This window comes from Artemia sp. Qi Xiang Cuo, chromosome 11 (genome assembly GCF_049724085.1).
Source record: "Artemia sp. Qi Xiang Cuo chromosome 11, ASM4972408v1, whole genome shotgun sequence".
In the NCBI taxonomy this organism is placed as follows: Eukaryota; Metazoa; Arthropoda; class Branchiopoda; order Anostraca; family Artemiidae; genus Artemia; species Artemia sp. Qi Xiang Cuo.
The window spans coordinates 67925953-67939416 of NC_142804.1; the positions used below are offsets into that span (position 1 = coordinate 67925953).

Here is a 13464-nt window from a genome sequence, read left to right on the forward strand (position 1 = left end):
CTGGGAGACAATATAAGTAGGGCATAATAGTCATTTTTACCCCTAGTATTTTGGTTATGTATATTCAGTCGGCTGTAAAACGAACCGTTAAGACAATCCGGCAGTTGGTTCACATTATACTTATACATTAATACCAATATATAAAATATATAAAAATGATGAAGACCCGCCGCTGGCAATATCCTGAGATCCCTATAGACTTCTTGAACTGATTCTCTTTCTGATTTTCCTGATAATACACCAATAGACTTGTTTTGGATAATTCGCACAGGATTAACAATTGAAGAAAATGTACCCATGTATACAGAAGAACAGTAGAAAATATAGGGATGGATTAACGAAAAATAGAGAAGCCTAAGTATACTAGTTGGAAACATATATTTAAGTTTACGAATCATCCCCAAATTACGCGATAGAATCCGTGATAAATATAAATGTATTATTCAATTTGTGGTGTCTAAGTCGTGACAATAATGGTTGAAAAATTATTAAATACAATTGCGGAGCAATTAACTTACTCGTCTCTTCTGTTCTTTCTAAGAATAGATATTACAAAAAAAATTATAGTAAGGGCCAAACTGTAGTCAATAGTAACTGAAGTAACAGGTAAAAGGTACCAAAATCCTTAAAAGCTGTGGTACAGTTTGCAGGGTTTATACACATATACACCGACGGTTTCATCCTAGAGGATGGGACCGCTGGAGATGCCATAGCAATCGCTTACTATTCCAAATAAGAAAAAGCCATAGGGTTTTTCCTGTTTGTAATTTTCTTGGAAAACTAGGGTTATATTATCAAACAGTTCGTGGTAATTAACAATATTTGTCCGGCTCAACAGTAATCGAAACTCTACACAGAATTTTGATACCAATAGATACATAAAAAGAATTGGATTTCTATGATGATTTCAAATATATAAGTTTCATCAAGTTTAGTTTTACCCATCAAAAGTTAAAAGCCTGAGAAAATTTGCCTTATTTTCGAAAATTATATATAGTACTGAACACTGCATATAGCGATAAAAGGCTTGTCTGTACTTTAAGTCAAAATAGTTCAATTGAAAAGTGTCAAAGATTGCTACTGCAATCACTTTACCAAAAGAATACACACATTTTTGTAGAAAAATCAAACTATTGAATACCCTGTCACAGTACGGTGGATGAAAGCGTGCCTCTTGATCAGAAGATTACGGGTTCAATCCCGGCTGGCCAAGGGATAACTGCGGTGTCAAGGGATGGCTCCTTAACAAAATATACTCCAAGGCCAATACTTCCCCACAAATTTCTGTCTCAAAAATGTCGTTTGTATCGACCCTGAAGCATATAATAGTCAAACAATGCGGTAATGCAACAGCAAATCTACTGCTAAGTTTGATGGGTTGGAAGCTCCCGTCTGTATATAATACTAAATAATTACGGTAGTAGTCTTTAAGGATTTGTTGAAATTTTGAATCTCTCCAAATTCTTACGTCCGATTTCTCTTAAATATTGTATGTTTTTATGGTCAATGACCATTTGGTCATGGCCTTTCCTAGGATGATACATTTCTCAGGCTCTTCTTTCTCTATTGATGACAGCGACACGTTACCATTTTCGGATGTTTGTTCAGAAATATATTGGAGTTGGTCGATTCTGATGCATAGTTTTCCAACTATTTTTTGTGATCTCTCTGTTTTTATATCAACGATGATATCACCCTCTTTTAATTCTTCTTTTTTATTTTAATGCCTCCTTGTTCAACTTGCTTGCCTCTGTTTATCAGTTTTCCGATTTTCTCTTTCAGTCGAAACTTTACCTCAAGCAATTAACTATCGTTTGCTTTGAAATTAACAGAATAATTCCAGAAGAGGTTGAGGCCGCTCTCGACTTTTTCGGTGGAGTAATTCTTACCATTTGCTGATATTTTGAGGTAAAGTGTTGGGGGCTGTTTTTTTTTCAAAAACCCTCTCTTCTAAAATGCAGTATAATGCTTTCAAATGAAACATGATTCCAACCAAAATTATTCTATCTAAAAGACATGGAGAATCCCAATTTATGTATCGAAAATGACGTCATAATTCTTGCCTGCAATGACGTTTACATATAAGAATTCTAGTTTGAATTGAAAGATTCAAATTATTGCTCAGATACCATAAATATTTTTGCAGTTTACATAATTCTAGTAATTCCCCATTCTAGTAACCCTCAATGTCCTCCAAAGGCAAGAAAATCAGCAGCAAGCAACAAAATGGTTGAATTTTAAAGAGGACCTATGGCCAAATTGGAGAAATGAGGTAGAGGTCCTTGGAAGAAATGAGTGAGGTCCTTGGAAGAAATGAGTGAGGTCCTTGGAAGAGTATATTAATTAGTGAGCCACTAAGCAGTTTATTTTTTATTGTTCCTGTTATCTTAAAGACCTATTATAAACAGGCAAATTTCCGTAAAAATTAATATGATATGATATGATTAATTAACAATGAAAGACCTATTGGGCCACGGTTAATTCGCGATATACTTCAAAAATAATAAATGGAAAACCTTCCAATAATGCATATTATTACACCCTGTTGCAAATTTTCTAAGTTTGTTAGAAACCATAGTTAGGAGCTGAAGATTGACATTTATTTCCTGACAGGTTTTCTTGGCTTATTGCGCAAACGAAACCGCTCAGGGAGAAACTGGCCCCTTTCCCCCTAATTCCACACTGAGGTGGAAGAGGTCAGATATTTGGCTGGAGGTGCAATTTTCAAAATGGTAGGCTACTGGAAGGTGCTTCTAATTTTGTGAAAAATCCTAAAATCAACCTTTGTTTTAAGACAAGCATTATGTCATTTTCTGATGACGACTTGGATATTCCAATACATCTCTCTGGGTACCCTACGGAGGGAAAAGAAGCAAAGAAAGTATTAGATGCAACTTCTGAAGAGCGTCTCTAAGGGCTAAGGGAGTCTCTGCCATGACATTTATATATTATCTTAAAAGGAAGCACACAATTGATATGCACAAAGATAAAGTATACGCGGCTAGTGCAGAAAATAACAAACCCAAACCAACTAAAAAATATATCTAGTCAGACTGCTTCCATTGAGAGAGCTCCAGATAGTAAAGCAAGTGACACATAGGGCAATGGATTAGTGAAATCTGGAATAAGAAGAGCAGATATACGTTTTTTGATTTCCATTCGATTAAAACAAGCTGGTCTGCGGATGCTCTGCTGCAAAACCATGTTTAAGGACAATTTGCCACTTTTCCCTCTTGATAACCCAGATTTGAAACCGCTTATAAAAAAACACGACAGGATGCTTGAAAGCACCATTTGGGAGAACCGTCTATCGTCACATAAGTTTTGCTGCCAGAAAAAAGAAGTTTAGAAGGCTGCTTTAAGGTCTGCCACTCAGACTAGCTTGACTTTTCACTGCTGATCTGCAAAACGATCTGACTTTATAGGTGTCACTGCCTATTACCCCAGGAAGATGAAAAATATGCAGAGGTTGCACCACTATCTTTCACATTTCAAGAGGCATAAGCATTCTCATACAACTACTAACATCCTTTCAGCAATCCAAGTTGCAATCAGTAAGTTTTCAATGACAGATAAGATGTTTATGAACTTCAGGTTCCCTGAAATTCAGGTTTTTAACATTGTCTTCATTCATCTGTTGCGCACGTTCTTGGATTTTTGTCCACTCGAAGCATCCCTGAAAAAGAATGCTTGGAATCCTTTGATGAAGTCGAAGATGTCGATCCAACTGTTGAAAACTATTCAGACAGTCTTTCTGTTCCTTGTTCTGAAAACTCCGGAAATGAAGATACGCTTGCTGAAGAATCTGAATAAACTGATGCAATGTCTAAAGAAGAGGGCGGTGAAAGTAATGAAGAAAAAGAGTGGGATGCTGGGAGTATGTCAAAAAATGAGGCTGCAAAACAGGCTATCCGATCCGAAGACACGTTACACTTGCTCAAACATTGATAGTCGAGGTTATCACTACCCCTTTTTCTTTGGGAATGGACCATGAAAACGTGCCTAAATAGTCAAAGGCATGCCCACTCGTATTCTTAAAAAGAAAAGTTTGATGTAGTAACACTTTCTATAATGAACCAAGTGTATGGGTTGGAGAAAGCATTTTCTGCTGCAAAGCGAAAATTTTCGAAATAAGTTATCAAAAAGTGCAATTGTTTTTTATATTGCATCCGTTTGAAAACCTATTAAGAGTAGAGAATGTTTAAAGAAAGTATTGTGTGGCAAATGGTCTAAGTTTCTTTGAAATTCAGAATTTGAGAAATTTCATTTTACATGTTTACTTAAGAATGAATTCGGTGGAGGGCCTAGAACATTATTTTCTAGCGCAAAGCGCCGTAAAAACATGCAAAGTACACTTAAACCATGAATTTTCCTTTTGATTTGTCTCTCACACAAATTGGTTAGGAAATAATTAATCTTAAAAAGATGTTTTAAGCTGCGAGGCAACGACAATTTTTGACTTGGTGGTAAGAAGTGTCATTTTCCCGTGCATTTTTCTTCTTTCATACATTGTTTCAGATGACTTCCAAACATCAGGACGGGGGAAGGGGAAAGCATGGTCTGCAGGGGAAGACTGTCCCCCGCCAAAGTAACTATGGGCTTTGCTTAAACACTAATGACTTTGAGCTGATTGCGCAATTTGACGACGAAAATTATTTTATTTTCAAAACGTCTCAAATAATTAGTATGCATTACCGGAAAATTCGAGGAGATTCTGTATAAACAAAAATGCGCATTTTTGGAAAAAGGAACGGGAAAATGGAAGAAAATAGCCATAAAAAAGGATGGTGATGTTGTATGCATAGACATTTTCCCCCCCCCTTTATTGAAAAACTGTTTTTTTTGGCGGAAAATGCTGCAGTAATACTGATAATAAACCAAAACTTATCATTTACAAATTTTTTCTTCTTTAAGCTTTAGGTGTTCGAAAAACAGCTGTTTAAACAGCTGTTTTCTGTTTTTACCAAAAAACAGAACAGAAACAGAAACATGTCTTCTGTTTTTTTGTTGACCTGTTCTGTTTCTGTTCTCTTTCATTCAAGCCCTTTTTATTTTTTCTTCAGAAAGACAGAACAGTGCCCATGCTTACTTCTGACCCATAGTGGAGCAGTTGAGATCATACCAAAAGATGATAAAATAGCTGCAAAGATTATAGATCTGAAGGGATTAAAGGCAAACGGTATGGAATTAGCTTCTGAAAAGAGAGCTAAGTCAGATCACCAAGGCTCCCTCATTAATGGAAGAGGACTATGCTTCCTTCCAAGAGCACTTGGAAGTACAATTGAGATGCTAGAGGAAATAAAAAGCCAACCAAATGTTGAAGATGTTAAAGTTCTCAATGAAAAAAAACTCTGATATGATGTATATGATTTTAATTTACTTTAAAAATGAGATTAGCTTCCCTGAAAAAATGTCACTTTGGGGAGCCCTTATTTATGTTAAACAATATATCCCTAACCCAAGGCAATGTTTTAAATGCCAAAAATTTGGCCATGTTGCTGCAAATTGCTGGGGAATAGAAACCTGCCTGATTTGCTCAGAATAAGATAACTTCAAAAATTGCCCTGAAGATATAAGGCAGCTCCCAAGAAAAGATGCTCAAATTGTCTAAAGGAACATGCAGCAAACAACAAAGAATGTACCCTTTACAAAGAAAATTCTAATAAGTTACGCACAAATATCACTTTATCATATAGCCAAGTGACTGCCAGTGGGATAGTGGAGAAATTTGCTCCAAATAACATTGTCATGTGTGAGGGGCAAACCCATACCGACTCATACAACCAACAGGCAGCAGAAATAAAAAGATTATCTAAATCAGTTGACAAGCTAACAAAGCTGGTCACATCTTTATGTTCAATAATTATGCACAAGAAACATAGTGACCCTGAAAGTAGAGACTTACTAAAAAACATGATGCAACAACTAAGAGGGAAAGAAGAGTCAGAATCAGAACAGTCAGAATCAGAATGAGAAGCTGACCAAGAAGAACCTAAAAGAAGTGTCAGAAAAACAAGGGCAGACCATGAAGATTTTGTGCCTAGACCAAGGAAAAACAAGAAACAGATCACACAAAACAGAAACTAAATGAAGATTCTACAACTAAATACAAAAGGATTAGGATATATAAAAGTACATGAGCTTAGACATTTAATTATAAGGACCAACCCTGATACTGTAGCCCTGCAAGAAACTTTTCTAACCCCGGATAAGTTAAGTCCAAAATTTAAAGGCTATAATGTTGCAAGATGGGACAGACAGGAGGACCATGGAGATTGGCTTATTACACTTATAAAAGAAAACATTGCTTATATCATTGAACCAGAGATTAAAGGTAGAAAAGAAGTTGGGGCAATTAAGGTTAAAACTACAGATAATGATTGGATGCATCTTATTAACTATTATAATAACGCAACAGATGGCTTTGATGTAACCCAATTTAAAAAGTACCTTGTTAATAATACTTGTAAAGTTTTTATTGCTGGAGATTTTAATCTGCATAACCAAATGTGAACCTCAGATTCAAGATCACATGTCCTAATAAATATTATAACCAACCCTGCTTTCAATATATGCCTATTAACCCCAAAGGACCTAGGAACTAGATTAAGCAGCAGAAATGGAAATACTTCAACCATAGACCTAACCCTAGCTTCCCCAAGCCTATGTACATCCTTTGACCTGCAAATACCAGATATTTTCTCTTCAGACCACTTCCCCATTCTAGTAACTCTCAATGTCCTCCAAAGGCAAGAAAATCAGCAGCAAGCAACAAAATGGTTGAATTTAAAGAGGACCTATGGCCAAATTGGAGAAATGAGGTAGAAGTCTTTGGAAGAAATGAGTGAGGTCCTTGGAAGAAATGAGCGAGGTCCTTGGAGAAATGAGGTAGAGGTCCTTGGAAGAAATGAGTGAGGTGCTTGGAAGATGCAGTTGACATTGCATGTATGAATGTTAACCAACTTGCAACACTTACTGAGGATATTATGCTAAGTGGTGGAGAACAAATATCTGGATATAAGAAACAGAAGAAAAATAATAATAACTCTCTCCCAGGATGGAATGCTAAATGCCAAAGGGCACATATGGAAAAGAAAAAATCTAGGAACAGGTTCCAGAGAAACCCTTCACTGACAAACAGAATAGAAATAAATAAGACACAAGCACTTTTTAGAAAAACTCTCCAAAATGAGACTAAATTAGGATGGGCCACCCTTGTGGAAGATAAATTCATAAAAGGTACTTCCACTAAGGACCTTTGGAGACATTTTCATATATATGCAGGGAAAAAGAAGGGTTTGACAATCCCTCCAATTCTGATTCATAATGGAAGTCTCTTGATTAATAACAAAGATAAATTGGACCTATTCCTGAATCATCTTTTGCCAGATGACCCAAATTGCCACCTCCCTAATGTAAATTCTCAGAATATGCCTCTAAGAACCAAAGGACAATATGATGTTTGTTCTATTTTACCAGTAGAAATAGAAAGCAAGATAAAAACGCTAAAATCAGGGGCAACAGGCCCAGACAGGATCCACAATCTAATGTTAAAATATATGTCTCAGAAACTACTGATTGCTGTAACAGCATTATTCAATAAATCACTCGAAACTGGAAGAATACCCGATCAGTGGAAAAGGGCTTCAATAATTCCAATTCTAAAACCAGGGAAAGACCCTAAAAATGTGACATTCTATAGACCTATCTCACTTACATCTTGCCTATGCAAGCTAATGGAACATGTTTTGAAGGCCAAGATCCTCCCAAATCTCCTCAGTCATCTTCAACCTGAAACTTTTGGGTTCTTACCTCAAAGGAGTACAGTGGATGCCCTTTTTAGGATGGAACATAAAAAAAAATGGGCTTCAAACATGGTAAGGACACATTAGTAACCTTTTTAGACATGAAAGGAGCTTTTGACAGAGTTGATATTGGTAAGCTGATTTCAAAGCTAGCTAACTTTAATATCTCAAAGAATATTGTTTGCTGGATTAGGAATTACCTTATACATAAGAAAATATAAATTAATATAGGAAATTTTAAGTCTGATGTTCGGACTAGACCTAATTTAAGCCTCCTACAAGGCAGTGTGCTTAGCCCCCTGCTGTTCCTAGTTTATTGTAGTGATATAAATTTTGATAATGTATTAGGATGTAAGTTGTATATTTATGCAGATGACATTGCACTTGCTTCAACTTCAAGTTATCAAATTACCTCAAAATCCTGTATTCAGAAAGGCCTTGACTACCTGGAAATGTGGGCAAGTGATAATAACATGGATTTCTCCCCAGCAAAATCTACCCTAATGCTCTTTAGTAAGAAGAAGGATATTGCCCCACCTAGGGTATCAATCTGTTCAATAATTATACCCTATGTTGAGAGGTTTTATTACCTTGGCCTGGTGCTGGACAGGAAATTATCTTGGAACCACCATATAAATTACTTTGTTGGATCCCTCAAAAATAGGACAAACCTTATAAATGTAATATGTATAAATAAAAGGAGTGCTCCTTTTTAGATTGCTAGTCAACTGGTGAAAGCAGTTATCATAAGAAAACTTGACTATGGCTGTTCACTCTACAAGGAGGCAAAAAGACCTTTGCTAGCAAAATTGGATTCAGCCCTGCACAATGTACTAAGGAGGATTCTTGGCTGTCTGAAGTCTACACCTATCCCTGCAATATAGCTAGAATTAACTTGCCCAGAAACAAGGAAAATGAAGCTGGAAGCACAATGCTTTTTGAAGAAAATGATAAAACCACAGGATCTTATGAAAGAGGAAATCATTGACTCTCATAATTTGGACATCCGTTTCACACCAAGAACAGAGCCCCCATTTTACTGATAAAAAACATAATCCAATGTGGCCTCCCCCTGCCAGAGGCGGAAAATTTTGAAGATATTAGTAGTCAGGGATCTAAGGGCTTAAGTAGATTAATTAGGGTTATGCCGCCCATAGGTGAAAAACTCGATGAGCATAGATTAGAAATCAGAAACCTTTGGTTTAGATGGGCCAAAGAATGGACAGGACATACACAAATTTTTACTGATGGGTCTAAGACTGATACTGACTCAGGGTGTGCTTTTACCATACTAAAACTAAATGTTGCTTGTAGTTTTAGAATAAGGGAAAATTGTCAATTTTTTCAATTGAGTTAGCTGCAATAATGAAGACCATTGATTATATTAAAAATGCTTTGCCTGTAGGTCCTCATCTAATCTGTTCTGATTCTCAGTGTTAAATTATTTATGTACTGGTCATTTCCCTACCCTAAAAAGTGCCCTGTACATAGAGACTATTGTGCAGGAGCTTGAGTTGCTAGGTTACAATATTAAGATGACTTGGATTCCAGCCCATGTTGGCATACCTGGGAATGAGCAAGCAGATACCTTAGCTAAGTCAGGTGTAGCCTCTGGCTGTAGGATTCATTGCTGCTATACTGTTGAACAGGGCCTAAATGTTTTTAAAATGTGCTTAGCTAAAATGGATAGTGATAAAATTACCCACCAGTCCCTAAACCCCATTTTAAATCTATATGATTTCAAACCCCCACATTTAGATTTGATGCTACAATTTTCAGGCAGCGAACGGGTCATGCCCGTTCTAGAAATGTAATATTCAGATGGGCGTACGTAGATTCCCCACTTTGTGATGTTTGTGGTGTATACGATGATCTACACTACATTTCAATGTATTGTAAACAATCTGAGAGACAACGTGTATTGATGAAGGATGACTGCATTAAGTATTTTAAAGCATTTTCACTAAGATTTATTTTAGTATCTACTGATGCTCCTTGTTGGGCCAAAAAACAGTCTGTGCAACTACTGGGAAATGCTGTAAAGATAACTAATTTGAATAATATAATTTTACCCTTTGTATTTAATAATTTGTAATAGATTTTTTGGTGTGAATTCAAGCTGTAATTACAATAGCTGCGTTCGTTTTCGCCGTTCGTCGTTCTTAGTTCTAAGACGTTTTACTCTTAAATTGCGTTTTATTTCGCCTTTCTAAGAACGTCGTTTTAACTGAAAAAACGGCTTATAAGAGCTTTCCTTAGCCAGATAAAATTTCAAAGCCATAGATAAAATTTCAATCAACCAACACAACAAAAATAGAAAATATACTTGTGAATGTGACAAGCAATACAAACAAATACAAACAAACAAGCAATAGAGTTACTAGAAGAAAGTGACTTTGACAATGAGCTCCTACTGGAAGCTTTGTCAGAAGATGTTTTTATATTAGGAAGCTCACAGATAGGTTTGGCACTTGCTAATGCTGACTTAGAGATAGGAAAAGTAATTTTAAGCTTAAGACGTTTGAACAATTGAACATATTCCTAATGATATTGAAGCCTGGGGTTAGCTGGAATTTCTTAGTATTAGTTGTAATCTAAGATATCTAAGAATTCCTCCCAAAATGTTTCCAAATGATTTCTAAGGAAATTTTTGAAAGTTTGGAAAGCAATTTATGCCAAAAATGCTTCTAGAACTTATGTGCCACATATACAAAAAACAAATCACTACCATTTTTTTAGATGAAAGATCCCATCAACAAAATCTACAAGATTAAATAAATCAATAAACTCTTTTTCTGTCATGGTTCTTGATTTTAAAACTTGACGCTCAAAAGTAAAACAAAAACTCTGAAACGGAGTATGAGGCTCAGTTCGGCGTTCTAAGAACGACGTATTAAGAACGAAGAACGGCATTTAAAAGAACGGCTTATAAGCGAAACATTTCAAAGAACGGCGAAAACGAACGGCTTAATTCTAAAATCGAGGATTGGATTTACATAGAACGACGAAAACGAACGCAGCTAATGCTGACTGATTTTCAGTTTATCTGCTGATAAGAATGGGACAGTGACAGTCTCCCTACAAATCCTAAGCCAAGAACCTGCCCTGGTCATCTTCAAAGATTGCCCTCTATTAAGCCAACCTTTCAAAGTGATTGTGAGTGTTTGAAAACATTGTTTATGTCACGTGTGCAGTGGGCAACAGCCCAGAAGCCCTATCAACAACAACAACAACAACATAAATAAACATGCCTCCGAGATCTTTCTTCTGGCAAAAAATACATGATTCAACATGTTTGCAGATAGGAGCTTGAAACCTCTACAGTAAGGTTTTCTGATATTCTGAATCTGATGGTGTGATTTTCATTAAGATTCTATGACTTTTAAATGGTGTTTTCCCCTCTTTTGAAAATAAGACAAATTTTCCTAGACTCCTAACTTTTGATAGGCAAGATTAAACTTGATGAAACTTACATATTTGAAATCAGCATAAAACTCCTATTCTTTTTATGCACCTATTGATATTAAAATTCTGTTTTTTAAAGTTTCGGTTACTATTGAGACGAGTCGCTCTGACTAGACAGTTCGTTACCACGAACTGTTTGACCATTGAACAACTCTCTACGATGTTCCAGTGCCAAGCTATAAAAAAAAATAAAAAAAGAAAAAGATGCCGTTAATGCAAAATATCGTCAAATATAGATACCGTTTATCAGGCAGCTAACTCAGTCCAATATATGCAATGGAACCGGCGCATAATTTTCTATACTAGGTTTCAGCATTATCCGATGATCGAGCCTTTGTGTATTTGTGGATGGTTTAAAACTCCGAACAGGCGATTTGAGCTCCTCATCTTAAAAACGTCTCTAAAGTATGACGTGAATACCAAAGTAATTTTCGTTTTTATTCATAAACCAGTAGCCTTTGTAAGTGACAAGAGAGATAATTCAATAGCTAAGTGACATTTTCTGTCATACTTCTGCCATTTTGGGGCACAAATATCAAATTTTGCCTAAGAGGGTGAAAATACCTGTAAATACAAATTCTAAGGTTGGCAGTCGATTTGTCATGGTCTGAACCCCAAACAGGAGGCTTTGAGCACCCCAACTGAAAAATGGCTATGAAGTCTGACGTGAATGTTGCAGCCAGTTGTTTACTTATGAATCGTTAGACATATGACATGTGTAATGGCTCATTCGAAAGCTACTGCCTCTCTCTACATGCCTTCTATAAGTTTGTATTGATAACTCCAACATTAGGTTCTAAATTGCACATTTTGGACTAGCAAAGTGCCAGATGAGGCTTTTTTGAGACATTATAATTTTCATGGTTGAATCTTTTATTGGAGATTTACAATCATCCCTCTCGTATACACCCCTCCCATCCCATTATAAGAAAAACAAAAAACGTGCTTTGAAAAAAGTATTGCCTAACAAAATGAAAAATGTCATATATGTAAGGAATCCTTTATTTGCAAACTCTCAAAGATACCAGTGAGTGTGTTAAAAATGAAAATGAAGAGCAAAGACACACACGGTTAGAAGACATGCGACATCAAGTATGTGAGCGAGTCACAAATGAAAATGAAGAGCAAATACACACGCGATTAGAAGAACCATGGCGGTCTGTCAAAAATGAAAATGAAGAGCAAAGACACACGCGGTTAGAAGACATGCGACACCGAGCATACGAGTAAGTCAAAAATAAAAATGAAGAGCAAAAGCATAAACGTTTAGAAAACATGCGACACAGAGCATGTGAGCGAGAATTAATAGGAATATGGAAATCTTTGGAGCTGGCCGTCTTTACCTTTAACTCCACAATCGAACTAATCGTTACCACAGAGTGCTTTGAACTCAAATTTTTCAGATTCAGCAAGGAAGCAGAGCTCCTCACTGTGGCAACTTGTAATATAAATGTATAAATGTATTATTCAGTTTGTGGTGTCTAAGGCGTGACAATAATGGTTGAAGAATTATTCCATACAACTGCGGAGCAATTAAGTTTCTCGTCTCTTCTGTTCTTTCTAAGACTAGATCATTATAAAAAAATTATAGTCAGGGCCAAACTGTAGTCAATAGTAACTGAAGTGACAGGTAAAAGATGCCAAGATTCTTAAAAGCTATGGTACAGTTTGCAGGATTTATACAACTATACACCGACGGTTCCGTCCTGGAGGATGCCACCGCTGGAGATGCCATAGCAATCGCTGGCTTTTCCAAGATAAAAGTTTTAGAAATTGAATGCTTTGAAAGTTTTGAAGCCGAATTAATAGGAATATGGAAAGTTTTGGAGCTAGTCATCTTTACCTTTAACTCCACAGTCGAACTAATTGTTACCACAGAGTGCTTTGAACTCAAATCCTTCAGCTTCAGCAAGGAAGGAGAGCTCCTCACTGCGCTGTGGTAACTTTTAATATAACTGTATTATTCAGTGTGTGGTGTATAAGGCGTAATTGCGGAGCAATTAACTTTCTTGGCTCTTCTGTTCTTTCTAAGAATGTACATAAATTATAAAAAGGGATTATTTAAGTGCATTGGTATCATAGCTGTAGAGACAGCTGAAACTGAGTAAAAAACATATCATGGGGGATATTGGACTTAGTTAGCTGCCTGATTCTCTGAGTTTCGTCTCTTACTAATCCAAATAAGAAAAGCCAT

At 36.3% G+C, this 13464-nt stretch overlaps 1 protein-coding gene across 3 annotated transcripts in view; it reads right to left on the minus strand.

Moving 5' to 3' along the window:
• The window catches only part of LOC148947271 (serine palmitoyltransferase 1-like), a 79216-nt gene that overhangs the window by 12335 nt on the left and 53417 nt on the right, over positions 1–13464 (minus strand). The gene's annotated exons all lie outside the window — the stretch shown is intronic.